The 15,922-nt window shown below is 45.3% G+C and overlaps 1 protein-coding gene across 1 annotated transcript in view; it reads left to right on the top strand.

The window, feature by feature from the left end:
* The first annotated feature begins 294 nt into the window (after window positions 1-294).
* Mylk (myosin light chain kinase) overlaps window positions 295-15,922 on the top strand; it is a 249,598-nt gene continuing 233,970 nt past the window's right edge. Inside the window, exon 1 of the mRNA XM_038344888.2 lies at window positions 295-314. The gene's annotated coding sequence lies outside the window, so the exon portion shown is untranslated. The remainder of the gene's footprint in view (window positions 315-15,922) is intronic.

Here is a 15,922-nt window from a genome sequence, read left to right as displayed (position 1 = left end):
ACCCAGGCACAGCGGGAGTGGGCGTGGCGTCAGGGTGTCAGGTCCATTCCTGGAGCTCCATGCAAATGACATGCAAATAAGCGCGTGGAAGTTGCAGCTCTGTGAGCTTTCCCAGTCCTGAGAGACGCGCTGCGGCCCTCCGGCTCGGTCCGCTCCCGCCCGCCGCTCGCTGTCTCCGCGCAGGGTCGCCACCTCGGCGCTCGCTGCCCGTCCAGCCCGAGGCGCCTGTTCGACCGGCCGCGGAGCCCGACGCCTGCGGCTGCACGCCAACCCTCGAGCACCCGAGCCGGCTCGCACCGGTCGTCGCCGCGCGGGTGAGTGAGCTTGCCCCGCACGCTTTTGTCCTGCCTCCGTCTCCGGCGAGCGGCGAGAGTTTGGGTGTAAGGGGAAGCCAACACCAAAAGCATGGCTCCTCCTCCAGTCCCGGCCTTTGCAGACAGCTTGATGACCGCCTGGTCCCCACACCCACCAGTGTGATGCTGGGACGTGGACCGTCTCGCGGGCTGGGACTCCGGTTTGCTCTCTAGCACCGCACCGAGCCCGCCGCGCTTCGCCTCCCTCACTTTAGCTGGGGCGCCTTCCTGAAGGACTTTGTTAGAGATGACCGCTGTTGGGAAGTTTGGGATAGATAAACCGATTCCCTAAGGGTAGCTTAGATCGTGCCCCTCTCTGGATCTTAGGACTTTGTAACCCTTCAAAGCTCAAAGGACTGAGCTTCTGAGATTGGCATGGCAGATGGAAAGATGCTGTTGTGGAGAGTGTTTGAAATTTTTTTTAAGTAAAACTGAGGTGAGAATATTATAAAGAGAAAAACTCCTCTCCATTGGGGTCTGAAGGGAATACAATAGCTATTGTGGTTTCAGGGAGCTGGGTGGGGCTTAGGGTGCACCCAGGCAGTGGACGTGGTGCTAGGGCTTAGGGAGCTGGCTCACCAACCCTCTGCTAAATTGCAAAGATTGGGGTATGTGAATTTCCCCTTGTCCCACCACCCCTCATACCTCATCTCTCCAGAGCCTGCTTGAGAGCTGCTTCACCCTCCCAGCGAGGTTGTGCCCGTCCCTGTGCTGGAACAATCTTTACTTGTTGGTTAAAATACACAACTCTACTCCACACACACTTTGGGTATCCACACACAGGTCTCTGGGGGGAGTGTGGTATCGCTGTAATCTGTGTTCCTAAAGGCCTCTAAGGTGTTTAGAATTGTTTTGTTTTTCTCTCCTTTCCTTCCCCATCAACTATCTTTTTCTTGTCTTGACCACCTTCACAACTGTCTTCTGGGGTCTGAGCCTCCTTCTCTGTTCTGCCCCAGAAAGAACTGTGGAGGGCGATGCCTTCACTTCTGTGCCCTAGGCTAGTCAATGGTCCTGTCCTGGTCCAGAGTGAGCTTGTCGGTGTGTTCCCACCCTCAGGGTCCACCGGAATACTTGGTTCTGAATGGGAAGTGATTGTACTCTGAGGATATGCACAGGACTCTTTGTACCAAGCAGGTCAGCCCCAGCCTCACTGATGAGGGATCATCCAGCACCAGGCATGAGCTTGGAGAAACATCCCACTGTAGTGCACATTTGTACCAGCTACTGTTTCTTATTCAGTCGTGTGTGTGTGTGTGTGTGTGTGTGTGTGTGTGTAAGAGAGGGGAGTGTTGGAGGGCACTATGCTTGGTCATTGGAGGAGGAGGGTAGTTGGGTTAGGGGTAGAGGACGTCTGGGCAGTAGACGTGACAGTTTGGGTTCTCAAAGTGGTTTGTGTGTGAAAGATTTGCTGACCCTTCCACAGGAGACTTTCCACAGGGGTAGATTTTAGAGGACATGTATGAAATCAGAACTTAGGGATAGTACTGATCCAACTAGTAAGACTTGGTAGGTCTACCTGGATCAAGTAGACAGACAGCTGCAGTCGCTATGGAGCAGGGAAAGGTCTGCAAAGGCGTGTCTGGTGTCAGCTGTGCCGAATAGACAGGGACCTGTGCAAGGTGCACTGCGGAGGAAGAGTATTGGTCCTGACTGATGAGGTCTCTCCTCGGTGCGTTCTCTGTCTCCCCCTTGATTTTTCCTTCAAAGGAGAAGACGAATCACTACACACTTCGTCTAGACCCATTTTTTTCTGTGAAATGCTACTATAGTTGGTTTGTTGTTTCTTTGTTAAAAAGATTCACACAGTGGGGATTGAGAATGAAATGGCTCTGTTAATGCTGCATCTCATTTCCTCTCCTCAGAAAAATGTTTTGCAATACATACAGGAGATTACTCGTTCTTAAAAGCCTCCCAAGGAGGCGGTGGGAGGCACCCAACTTTAATCCCAGCACGCGGGAGGCAGAGGAAAGTGGATCTCTGTGAGTTGGAGGCCAGCCTGGTCTACAGAACGAGTTCCAGGACAGCCGGGACTACACAGAGAAACTGTGTTTCAAAAAAAATCAAAAATAAAACGATAAATAAATAAATAAGTCTCTTGTTGGTCAGGCCTACTAGCATGTGCTTTTAATCCCAGCACTTGGGAGGCAGAAACAGGAATATCCCTGTGAGTTTGAGGGCAGCCTGGTCAACATAGTAAGAGACCTTGCTAAAAACAACATCACCAGATAAACAAAACAAACAAACAACAAAAACCTCCTGTTCTGCCCTTTTTGCAAAGCTAGTGAAACTTAGAGAACACCCCTGCATAAAGTGACTTTTCTAACAGTGGACTTTGATCTTGCCCACATTCAATGGAGAGCAATTAAAATTTCTTTGAGATTATAATTACAGCATTCCCTCTTTCCCTTTCCTCCCTCTGAACACTTCCTTATACCTCTTCTTTCTTTCTTTCTTTCTTTCAAATTTATGGCCTCTTTTTCATTACTTGTTATTATAGTCATATGTGTATATACACACACATATAGATGTATATTTCTAAATGTTGAGCCATTTCCCCCCTTTGGCAAACAAGGGGTGCGCACAGAGGACGTTTGCATGGAAGGTCTCCATACCTGGGTGCTTGGGTCCCAGAAGAGTCTGTTGGCTGTCTTGGGGGCTCAGAACCAAGGCATCATCACGCAGTCATCCAGAGTGTGGACAGAGCATTGTCACTGCAGCGAGCCCCAGTGCCAGGTTGTCCCTTCTACCTTGGTTCCTGCTCCTCAGATACCAGGGTTGTAACATTTGTGCACTGTGCCAGGACAGCCAGCCTAGGGGGCCAGGGCACAGGCAGGGTCAGCAGGGACTGCCCCTTGAAGCTCAGGGACTAAAGAAGGCTGACTTTTCAGATGCTCCCTGGGGTCTTCTCTTCAGTGCCCTGCTGCTCAAGGTCCCTGGGTGTCTGAGGGCGAATGCTCACAATGGGAACCCCACGAGGAAGCTGTGGGAATTTTTGTGTAGACCCAGCTTCAATTCCCCAGTGTTGTCCCATCCCCCACTTCTGGTTCTTCTGTGCCCTCCCTTTCTGCCCACCCCAGCTCTGCTCCTCCCTCCTGGGTCTTGAGTGCAGAGCCCTCTGGAGACCCAAAGCCCCCAGGACAAAGGAAAGGGGATGAGGAGAGGATTTCCCTTTCTTTCAGATCTGCAGCTTGATTTCCCCCCCAGCTCTGGGCCCTCAGGCCTAATGTTAATTTCTTAATCCAGGACCTTATAAATTACTTCTAGGGGGACACAGGTAATTTGGAAGCATAGTTGAAGTTTTTTTTAAAAAGTAAAAAAAACCAAAAAACTGTATATCTTTTTTGTTTCCAGAAACTAGTGATTTTTTTTTTTTTAAAAAAAATACAGATAGTTCTTCAGCAAATTGGCAGGAGGTGGCAGTGGGGTGGCAGGTGCATTGTGACGTTTAAGCATTCAGATCTGCCCTGCCTTGTTTGCTTACTGGCTGGGTGCTCTCAGGCACAGCCCTTAACCTCTGTGAGCGGCCTTTAACATCTTTATCTGACCCCGAGAGAGCAGTTTTAAAACTGGGAAGACTAGGCCAGTGATAATCCAGTCAGGGAAGTGCTTGCCTTCCAAGTGTGAAAGCCTGCAGTTCATTCCCAGAAGCCCTGTTAAAAAGCAGCCATAGTGGCACAGGCTCATGATCTCAGCACTGCGGAGCCAAAGACGGGGAGATCCCTAGGGCTCAAGGCCAGCCAGCTCAGTAGCCAGCCCACCTACTAGGTGATCTTCTGGTCTATCACAAAATATGGGCAGATACACCCGAGAGAAGATACCTGGGGTTGACTTTTGGCTTCCACATGCACATATACGCATGCATGCCCATACACATGTTCACTCACACACACGCACACTCACACACATGCACACGCACACTCACACACAGTGATGTGGACTACAGAATGGGGAAAGGAGTAACAACTATTGTAACATTGATTAGTGTGCACCATGTCCACAGGACAGCTATAACCAGGCTGGCACACATGTCTACTCTGCACCTAGTGATTGTAAAGCAAAGGGTCTTATGCCTGTGAGACTTGGGTTTGGGTGAGCAAACAGTTGATGTGGATGAAATAAACAGAAAACATGGACAGTACAGAATTTCAAAGACATTCAGGGGCTGCGGTGGTGGGGAGGTCCTCAAACTCGAGGAAGAGAGCAATGTAGCTGTTCGCCAGAAGAGAGGAGGCAGGGACACTTGGCCCCGCATCTGAAGGTTCTCAGACTACTGAAGGAACCTGGTGTGACACCTTTGACCCTGTGGTGTTCTCCCAGCCATGCATGCCTGCTTCTCCTGAGATTTATCTTGTGAATGATTTTCATTTCTGGGCTTGTTTTCTTTCTGCCCAGAGTCTTTCAGGAATGAATTCAATTTCATGCTGAATCAAAAACGAGAGGCAGCAAATCTATGGCTACAGTAAAGGCCCAATCCTGAAGAAGACTTCTGGGTTTCCGGGGCTCTATGTTTTCTTCCCGTGCTTCATTTACTGTTGCTGATTTTCTTGTTCTAGAACTGCAGGGCACCGGAATAATGGAGTCACACCCAGCTGACCTTTGCATGACTGAGGAGGCATGAGAGACAGAGAGAAAGAACTGAAGCACCCATACTACTTATCCCCCATTTGTGTTGCTAGTATATGGGGCGGGGGGCGGGGGGAGGCCGACGTCCTTTCCTAAGCCAGAGGGATGGGTGCACATTGGCTCCGTTATTTACCTCACTTGCCTCTTTAGAGTCCTTAAGAGTGGTCCGCTTTATTTTTATTTATTTTACATCGTTATTTACTTTTATGGGTATGGGTGTTTTGTTTGCCTGTGTCTATAGATCACATGGATGAAATGCCCACATAGGCCAGAAGAGGGCATCAGATTCCCAGAGCTGGAGTTACAGATAGGTTGTTAGCCACTATGTGGGTGCTAGGATTAAACCAGGTCCTCTGGAAGGGCAGCCAGGGCTCCTCATGCCTGAGCCATCTTTTCAGTCCCTGCTTTGTTAATCTTAAAGCACACACTGACCATGCCACACACCCCCCCTTCGGAAACCTGCTAGTTCTGTTCCCTTGGAATAAACTCACCTAGAAATTCAGGGGATCCCACCCCCACCCCCAAACTCACCACACACTCCCTGCTATGTCCCACAACAGCCTTTGCCTAGTGAATATTCCCCGTTCTCTCTATCTTATTATCTTCTGGAATATTCTCCACGTGTCTCTTTGCCTGTTAAGTTCTATCCTTGCCTGTTCATTCAAGAAATGCATTGAGTTTCTAATTCTTGACAACAATGGAGGCTGCCTTTGATCTCAGTCTCAACATCTTGTAGTAATTTGTTCTTGTAAAATTCTTTTTAAGGTGACAAGTCATGTATTAATGTGGAGTTTTTTATTTGATTTTTTTCATGGTAAAAACCTATCTATCTATCTATCTATCATCTATCTATCTATTTATCATCTATCTATTTGATTTTTCAAGACAGGGTTTTTTTTTTTTTTTTCCACAGAGCCCTGGCTGTCCTGTAATTCACTCTTTAGACCAGACTGGCCTTGAACTCTCTGCCTTTGCATCCTGGGTGCTTGGATTAAAGGTACGCGCCTTCACGCCCTGTGAAAAGTATTCTAGGGAAGGGCGTGGTGACCCTCTATTCCACATGACAGGGTTCCGAAGCTGACTGGTAAAGTTCCCCCTAATCCTACAGGCTCAGTGGGTTCAGGGACTCCACTGTCTGGTTTTGTTTTCACAGAGCTCCCTGGAGGATTCTGAGAACAGCCAAAGTTGGGGCTCAGTTGGTTTTCCATGGTGTCATCGTTTCTTTGATTTGTGTATTAGCAATAATTCTTCAGAATTAGCAAACCAACTAGATAAAGAAAAAGAAAAGGAAGGAAGGGAAGGAGGGAGAAAGGGAGGGAGAATAAATAGCTGTGCGGTGGCATTTTGTAGTTCACAGGAAGCAAACATTTCCTCTGATTTACACATTCCAAATGCTGTTTAAATGACAGCATCCCTTTGTTTGTAGAGTTGGGACAGATTTCTTTATCCTTGGTAGAATCACAATATAAAAACCCTTCTGAACGGTGTTTGTTAGAGTTACACAGGATTTCAAGATGAAATGCTGTTGTGTTTTTTTCTTCCCAGACAGGGTTTCTCTGTAGCATTGGAGCCTGTCCTGGGACTAGCTCTGTAGACCAGGCGGGTCTCGAACTCACAGAGATCCTCCTACCTCTGCCTTCCGAGTGTTGGGATTAAAGGTGTGTGCCACCACCGCCCAGCCGAAATGCTGGTTTTTATAACCAGTCTTCATGATTTTTGAATGATCACCAATCCTTGTTCCAAGACGAACTCTTGGTTAAGATGTGTCCTTTTGTTGTTTCTTTTTCTGTTGTGTTGGATTTGATTGTCTAGTGCTTTTCTGGAATTTTTGCATCTATGACTCACGAGATAAAATTATTGTCTTTGCTTTCTTTGTCCAGTTGTGTTTGAACCTCCAATTTTTAACACCTTTACATCTTTGGAACGAACAGAGCCAGTCTCAGAGATACTGAAGTCTACCAGAATTTCCCTGTTTTAAAATATTACATTAACTAGGCAAAGATGTTTTACATTTGTTTATGTTGCGGAGTATTACTTTAACTGTAAAGGTGTGTTACATTTGTTTATGCTGTATTTGTGTTATGTAAAGATGTGTTGCTCTTTCACCTTGCTTGCCTAAGGCACCTGATTGGTCTAATGAAGAGCTGAATGGCCAATAGTGATGCAGAGGAGGCATAGGCAGGACTGGCAGGCAGAGAGAATAAGCAGGAGGAGAAATCTAGGCTGGGAAAGAAGAGAAGAGAGAATGAAGGAGAAAAAGAGGGAGATATTTGGGGCAGCCAGCCTGCCAGCCACACAGCAAGCGGTGAACGTAGGGCATACAGGCTGAAAGGTAAAACACCCTTAGGCAAAATGTGGATGAAGAGAAGCAGATAAATTTAAGCTATGAAAGCTAGTGGGACAAGCATAAGTAAGGCCGAGCATTCATAACTAATAATAAGGCTCTGTGTCATGATTTGGGAGCTGGTTGGTGACCCAAAAGAAAGCCTGATACATTTCCCTACATTTCTTTTAGGTTCAATGTATGGCTTTGGTTTTTCTATAAGTAAATAATATTGCTAAAAGTTGATGTCCTGAAAATTAACCAGGGTCTTTGAAAAATGGACTTCAGTACTTAGATGTTATTTTCTTCTGTGATAAAATACCTGGGGGAAAAAAGGCATCCTAAAGAAGGATGGATTTATTTTGGTCCATGGTTTGGAAAGGCACAGTCCGACATGACCGGGAGAGTATGGCAGAGTTCTTGGCAGCTTGGATCGAGAGCTGCGGTGAAGAGAGGCTGGCCTTCTGCCTTGGCAGGTCAGAAGTCAGCATTTAGCATTTACTTAGCTGAATCTGTGTGTGAATCTTAGCTAGCCTAGAACTGATGTCTTTTAAAACCCTCTCAGCAGTTTCTGTCTTGCAGAACAGAGGATTTTCACTTTTTGATCAAGTCCCATTGGTCTTAAGAATGGGTTATGCTTTTGGTACTGAAGCCAGGGTGTCTAATTTACATTATGTGAATTTGTTAGGATATTCTGAAGATGTTTTATAGTTGCAGGTTTTACACTGACGTTTGATACAGTTTGATTTTGAGTCAGCTCTTGTTCTTGTTTCAAGACAAGAAGTTCTTTCTGAATAAAATATCTAGTTGTTCAGTATAGTGAAAACTGCCCCTCCCTGTTGTACCTTTGTTGAAAGTCAATTGAGTGTGTGTGTGTGTGTGTGTGTGTGTGTGAGAGAGAGAGAGAGAGAGAGAGAGAGAGAGAGAGAGAGAGAGAGAGAGAGAGAAAGCATAGCTGAGTATCCCCACCACCACCTTGCTTTATGTATTTTTCTTAGTAGTAAATTTTTGTATCTTTATCAGGCCTTTTAAAATCAAGAAGTTAATTTACCTTACTTCCTTCTCAAAGTCATCCAGTGATTTAGTGATTTAGAGCTTTTGCTGTTTAGATAAATTTCAGAACCATCGTGTTGATGTCTACATTAAAATCCTGCTGGAAGTTTTGTTGTCATTGATTTTTCGGTTAAGTTTGTTTGTTTGTTTTTATCTTTTTGAGACAGATTCTGATGGTTACTCTTGTAAGTACAAATAGAGACAGGTGTCTGGGCATACCTGTAAGGCGCTGTATAAATCAGGTTAGCCTCTGGGAATGTCTGTGAGGGGTTGTCTTGACTTATTTGTATTTATCTGTGTGTGTGTCTCTCTCTCGTCTGTGTGCACATGTGTGTGTGTGCGCGCGCGCGCATGTGTACCTGTGCCTAAGGAAGCCAGAAGAAGGCAATGGATCCCCTGGAGTTGGAGTTACATGTTGTGAGCTGCCCAGTGTGGGTGCAGGGAACTGAAGTTAGACCTCTGCCTGAGCTTCAATTGCTCTTAACCAATATAGGCAATCTCTTCAGCCCAGAGACAGTTTTAATTATGTTCATTGATATGAAAGATCATCTTCTTATTGTGGGTGGGAGCATTCCTCTGGCAGCAGATCCTGGACTGTATAAAACGGAGACAGCAAGGTAGGTACTGGCTTGTATTTTGTGGTCTGACCAATTGCTTCAGTTTCCTGCTGCCTTTTCTTCTCCATGGTGATGACGCTGTAAGCCAGCCCCTTCCTCCTTTAAGCCACTTTTGTCAGGGTGTTTACCATAGCAACAGAAAAGGAGTCTAAGATTTTCATTGCATGACCTGGGCTAGCCTGCAGAAAAGGAGACTAAGGGTCTTCATTGCATGACCTGGGCTAGCCTGCAGTTCCCCGTGCAGATTAAATCTCCGGTACCCAGAAGCCCTGGTGCCGCTGTTACAGATGTGTGCCACCTCACCCAGCTTCGGAGTTTGGTGGGCTTTGGATCAATAGCATTTTCACATTAAGGAGAAAGCTTACATCTCGGGGTGTGAGTGTGTGTGTGTGTGTGTGTGTGTGTGTGTGTGTGTAGTATGCCCATTAGCCGTATGTCCCCATTGATTTGTGTACTGTTTGATTTCTTCTTCAGAGTTTTTGTACTTTTTGGCATCTAAATGTTGAATGTATTCTGTTAGATTCTAGGTGCATTCATTATATGTTTTTAATACAACTTTAAATACTATGTTTAGTAAAGCCTTATTTCCAGATTGATTATTACTATTATTTATAATTACAATAATTTTAACAGATTTTTTTTTAAATTTGAAGTTTTGGGAGTATACATATAGTACTCAGAGATCTAATGTAACTGGTACCTAATTATATTTAACCGACAAATAAAATTTTTAATTTGAACAGTCTTGGAGCCTGAGGTATAGAATCAAGCTTAAGCCCTTACCTACTTCTGCCTCTAAACTTTCCCTGGGCATTCTTTTTTTATTTGATTTTTTAAATTGATCTTTTATTATATGATATTTCTTAAGTCTATTACTAGTACTTTATTTTTAGATTCTTAGAGATTTTCATTGTAGAGAATAAATATCTTCGATAAAGACTTTTATTTCTTCGAATCTGTTTGACTTTCATTTATTGTTCTTGGCTTGTGTGTTAGTTTTCCAGTATAATGTTAAGTGACGGAGACCCACATGTCTGCCTTATTTTCTATCACTGGGGCCAGGCACATATGATTATGTACTGTGTTAGCTGTAGGACTTTTGTACATGCCCTTTACAGGGTTGAGGAAATTTGAGTTTATCTTTATAATTGCTGATTTTTTTTAAAAATCAGAAATAAATAGGATTTTTTCCAAGTACTATTTTTGGATCTGTTAAGAATGTTGTACATTGCTTTTCTTTTTCCTATGAGTTGGTAAAGTTTTCTGTAGAGGACCAGTGTGATATTATGATATTTAAGGAATATGTATTTGCCTTTATCTCCAGTTCTGGGCACAGAGCTTCTAAACCTACAGATTTCCTGAGTGGTGCAAGTGGGAGCAGAACCTTTAGTAGCTATTCAAAAGGTGCTCCAACTGTTTCCACACTGTGTATAGAGTCAGGCTAGGGGCAGGTTGTCAGCTGAGCCAGTCGTGTAATTAAAAGGTTGCTCTCCAACCTTCAGAGAAGAGGGAAAGGCTATGGTTTAGTTAATTGCCAATGGCTAAACAATATTTAATCAATCATTTTGTTGTATTATAATATAGCCCCCATATAAGCTTCTAATCATGGGGTTTGAACAACTTCTGGATTGTTCTGGATTGGTGGTTGCTAGCATGGTGGTATGCCTAGAGGCTCCTGACATATGCTGGTCCTGCATCTCTAATCCACTTGGCCATTCCTGCATTGCATCCTTCATAATAAGCTTGCAAATGTCAGTAGCCAGTGTTCCCGAGTTCTTAGAGCTGTTGTAGCAAATTAATGAGCCAGAGGAGGAAGTGTATTTTGTTTGCTTTTTAATAGCTGCCCAGTCCGAATTATCACAGGCCCAGGACTTGGGACCGGCATCTGGAATGGGGAATGAGCCCTTGGTCTGCCAGTGAGGTGATCTAGGGTAAACAGTGTGGGACCTGAACTGAAGTGCAGGACTCCAGCTGGTGTCCCAAGTCCCAGACACTTGGACAGTATGAGAGAAATCTCCAGACCCCTACCTTTGGAACAGTATGTTGTAGGACTGAAAAAAAAAAGTCATTGTAACCACAGATAAATACTTTAGACTTTGTGGTCTGCAAGGTCCCACATATTCACTGACTTCCATCCATCATTGTGAGAAAACAATCAGAGCCACCGGGTGTGGCGCCGTGGTGGTGCTCACCTTTATTTTAACACACACGCACACAGTTGATTTTTAACGAGCTCTATATTTTTCTCTGCTCCCCTCCCTGCCTCTCCCCTCCCCTTCAACTCTCCCCCAAGGTCCCCATGCTCTCAATTTACTTAGGCGATCTTGTCTTTTCTACTTCCCATGTAGATTAGATCCATATATGTCTCTCTTAGGGTCCTCATTGTTGTCTAGGTTCTCTGGGATTGTGATTTGTAGGCTGGTCTTTCTTTGCTTTATGTTTAAAAACCACTTATGAGTGAGTACATGTGATAATTGTCTTTCTGGGTCTGGATTACCTCACTCAAAATGATGTGTTCTAGCTCCATCCATTTTCCTGCAAAATTCAAGCTGTTGTTTTCTGCTGTACAGTATTCCATTGTGTAAATGTATCACGTTTTCCTTATCCATTCTTCGGTCAAGGGGTATTTAGGTTGTTCCTAGGTTCTGGCTATGACAAATAGTGCCGCTGTGAACATAGTTGAGCACATGTCCTTATGGCACGATTGAGCATCCTTTGGATATATACCCCAAAGTGGTATTGCTGGGTCTTGAGGAAGGTTGTTTCCTAATTTTCTGAGAAATCGCCACACTGACATCCAAAGGGGTTGTACCAGCTTGCATTTCCACCAGCAACGCAGAAGTGTTCCCTTTTCCCACAACCTCTCCAGCATAAGTTGTCATCAGTGTTTTTGATCTTGGCCATTCTTAAAGATATAAGATGGAATCTCAGGGTTGGTGCTCGCCTTTAATCCCAGCACTTGGGAGGCAGAGGCAGGTGAATCTTATATGAGTTTGGGGCCAGCCTGGTCTACAGAGAGAGTTCCAGGACAGACTCCAAAGATACACAGTGAAACCCTGTCTTAACCCAAACCAATCAAAAACCAGAAAAGCCCAGAGACAGTATATAAACAAGTGGGTAGAGTTGCGTGTCAGTGGGTCGTCACTCAAACACAGGCTCCAGGTTAGACTGGGTGGCCTGTGCCCAGCCCTGCTTTTCGACTCCTGCTCTTTCCTGTCGCAATGTCTAACCATGGTAGTTGATTTGTCAGTATTGAGCCTGCCTTGGATTCCAGGGAGCTTCACTTCCTCATGACATGGTCATACTTCCACGTGCCAGATTCAGCTTGCCAATGTTTAGTGGAGGGCTCTTTGTGTTTGTCCTTGAGTGTATTGATCTGACTTTCTTGGGACATCCCTGTCTGATTTCAGTGACAGACGTGATAGGTTAAGATATGATCCCTCACATTTTCTGGAAGAGTTTGGAAGTTAACACTTTTATAAATTGTTGCTTATTACTCAAGTTTTAGGTAGGATTTACCCGAGAAGTTTTTAAATTTTGGTGGGGTGGTTCTCACAAATTTTAAAAATAAAGAAAGAGCTAGTCAGTGGTTTTCAGCCGTTTGTGCCTTCTGAGTAATTTGTTTATCTTACGTGAGGGTAGAAAGTTTTTTATGCCTTTTATGCCTTTTAATGCCTTTAGGAGTTATGGTAGCATCTCATCTTTCATTCCTGATATTTGTAGTTTGCATTTTCTCTTGTCTTCATTAGTCTGACTCAAAACTGTCAGTTCTATTGGTCCTTTGTTGGTTTCGTTGACCCCCCCGCCTTTTAATTTTTTGTTTAATTCCTTGGTTTCTTCTCTGTTATTTCTTGTGCCTTGGGTGTAGTTGCCCTTTCTTTTCTACCAGGTCAAAGCAGCGGCTGAGGCCACTGACCTGACACCTTTTCTAATAACTTACAGGTTTTTCCTTTCTGGGTCAAAAGACTTGGTGCCTTGGAGGTGCAGAAGTGTTTTTCTATCTGTAATCATGTCTAGGGATAGTTTTAGTGACGACCACCCAGGTTCTTGCAGGGATTTTCGGAGGCTTTTGCCTGGGGTGAGGTCAGAGGAAGGAAGGCTGTTTTCTTTAAGGGTGCCAGTGGCCGGTCTTCCTTCTGCCCCTGTACTCACTGTTCCCAACATGGTCTGTGGAACACAGAAGAGGGAGCTGGGGTTGCTGTGGTTCTGGTGATGAAGGACTCTCTCTTTATGCTTTGGAGGAAGGGTGAGGGAACTTTTTGGTAAGGAGACGCCAGGTGGTCAATATTTTCAGCTTTGCAGTCTTCCTCCTTTGCCCCTCCTGCTACTGTAGCATGAGAACAGCCGCGGGCATATATGCATGATGGGCATGGAGGTATTTTAATAAAGTTTTGTTTTCAGGGAAAGACAACAGGATGTTCAGCAGGGATTTGCCTGTTTCAGTAAGCTCAGTTTGCCTACCCCTGCTATAAAACATGCCAGTATAGTTCATTTTGTTGTTGATTTTCATCTGTAGAGCCAGATAAACTCGTTCTGTAGATAAACATCACTTGGTTCAGAACATTCTAGTCTGTTTCTTAGCTTGTATCACCACCTTGCTGTGAGCATCTCAGCATAAGGCCACAATAGCGCCACCATGTGTCTCCCATCACCTGGGTATTTGTGGCTGAGGGGTACTGCCGTGCCCATGGGTGCCATCTTTCCCACATAGTGTTTGCACGGGTCGGCTTAGAGGCCTGCAGGAAGTGGGGGTTATGTGAAAGAGTTGGACTCTGGAGTTCCAGGCAGAACTTTCAATCCTGAAACACTCAGGTTTTGTCTATGGAATCTGCTCTCTAATTATGCTCCCCTTTCACTAAAGGGTGCAGTTAGCACCATGAATTTGGTCTTCCCAGTGCCAGCCCCATGCTGGCTTTCTGAGAGGACTTGATTGGACCCTTTCTAGGGCTGAAGTCCCTTCTAACACAAGGGTGTGCGCTGTGTATGTGAGAAGGCTAGGCCTGTTCAGCTTCCGAATGACCTCATGCTGATACAGCTCTATCTTATTGGTTGGGAAGGGTGGATATGGCTGGATAGGATGAGAGTCTGGGACGGTGAGCAAGATGGTTCAGCAGGTAAGAGCACTTGCTGCTCAAAGCTGATGGCCTGAGCTTGATCCCTGGGAACTCATCGTGTATGCCTCACAGTTCTCTGACCTCTACACATGTGTGGAGGCCAACACCACACACACACATACGCACACACACACAAACACACATACATGCAAACACGTACACACGCACAAACAGACACACACAACACACACACACACACACACACACACACACACACATACACTCAGATCCCCTTTTTAAAATGAAGGGCTGAGGCTACTAAATCCGGTTCAGCCACTTACTGGGTGAATGACCCTGGGCGTATAATTTAACAACTTTGAATTCCAGTTCAGTCATCTATAAAAGAAAGAGGCCGACAACTTCCCAGCTTTGTTATCAGGTTTACCTTAACCTCTGACCTGGGCCAAGGAAGGAGTGAGGAACAGTAGACCAGAGTCTCAAGAGATTCACAAACATTGAAAACCCTATGGGGAAAGCCATCAGAACAGCGCTATGGTTTGGATCCATGCTTTACGTCTTTCTTGCTCCTTATTTCAAGGTGAAGAGTTACCTTGTCAAAGGCTGGAAAGAATGGGACCAACCAGTCACAGACTGGAAGCTCCAAAACTGTGAGTCACAGTTATGTAGTTGATTATGTTTGTTATCGTGACACAAGTCGACTAACACAGCTAGGATGTGGAAATACAAGGTGGTTGCTTTCCCTTGCACAAAGAATGTGGAAATACAAGATGGTTGCTTCCCCGCTCCTCGGGTGTTTCTGGCTGAAGGGTGGCAGGAGTGACCCAAGGGCTAGGTCTCTGAGTTTTCTCTGTAAGCAGACGCCCCTGGGTGTTGCTTTGAACTTCCTGGCTCGTGGTACTCAGTCAGGTTCTCTGGAATGGGAACCTGGAGGTGCCAGGTTCAAATTGGTGGAACCAATTACACAACCAGTAAAATTTGGTGGTCCAGGACTCCTGGGTCTGGCTACGTCCTTATCATTCTCTTGACTGCCCAGTGGTGGGAGAATAACGGTTCCTCTTCCTGTGTTCCAGGGTCCCTGCTCTCTGCCAAGGTCACAGTTGCCTGGGCACAGCTGTCTGGGGATGAGGATCTTGCCTCTCCTGTGCTCAGTGAATTAAAGACACTTCTGCTTCTAGCCTACTCAGCCCACCCCGGACTCAGGCCTCTTGTGTCGCTCTTGTTCCCATTTTATAGATGATGGTCTGAGGCTTAGAGAGTTAATTTTTTTAAAATCAAATGACCCTGGTGAATCTATGACTCAAACTGAATAGAGAGTATAAAGTTGTGGCTGTTTGTTATCTCTGTGCTGTGATCTTGAAGAAGCTTCCTTATCTATATAGAAATAGGGGTAACAGTAATGGTACTATCTCTTCTGGTTTATATATGGATCACAAGAATCCAACAATGTACATGGCCCACTTCCAATGTGCGTGGCATAGAGCCAAGTGTTCATAAAACCTTAGGCATTGTTATGATGCCCTTTAAAAAGTGTTCTATAATTAAGGCTTACTGTTTTTATTCCACTGTTACAGACAACACTGCTATGATCATCTTTGTCCAGATGGTTTATTTTCTCTGTTGTGTCATCTCCTCTTATTGCGTTCCAGGAAAAGCATAGCTAGGTGAAAGGTATGGCCCTCCTTTGTGCCTTTGTTCCATGGTGCCAAACTGCCCCACTGTGGGATGCTCCCAGCAAGCAGCTGCTGCTGGACGCTTTGGAGAGGCTCAAGCTCCTTGTCCCCAAGGATAGTCTGAAGGTATGTCTGGATGCCAGGTGTGAGCAGATAACGGGAGGGCACTAAAGAGAGGACAGCCAGCTGGGGCCTGGAGTCCCTGTCT

This window comes from Arvicola amphibius, chromosome 10 (genome assembly GCF_903992535.2).
Source record: "Arvicola amphibius chromosome 10, mArvAmp1.2, whole genome shotgun sequence".
Taxonomy (NCBI): domain Eukaryota; kingdom Metazoa; phylum Chordata; class Mammalia; order Rodentia; family Cricetidae; genus Arvicola; species Arvicola amphibius.
The sequence above is the reverse complement of the archived record's forward strand: the minus strand, read 5'-3'. Positions and strand labels throughout refer to the sequence as shown.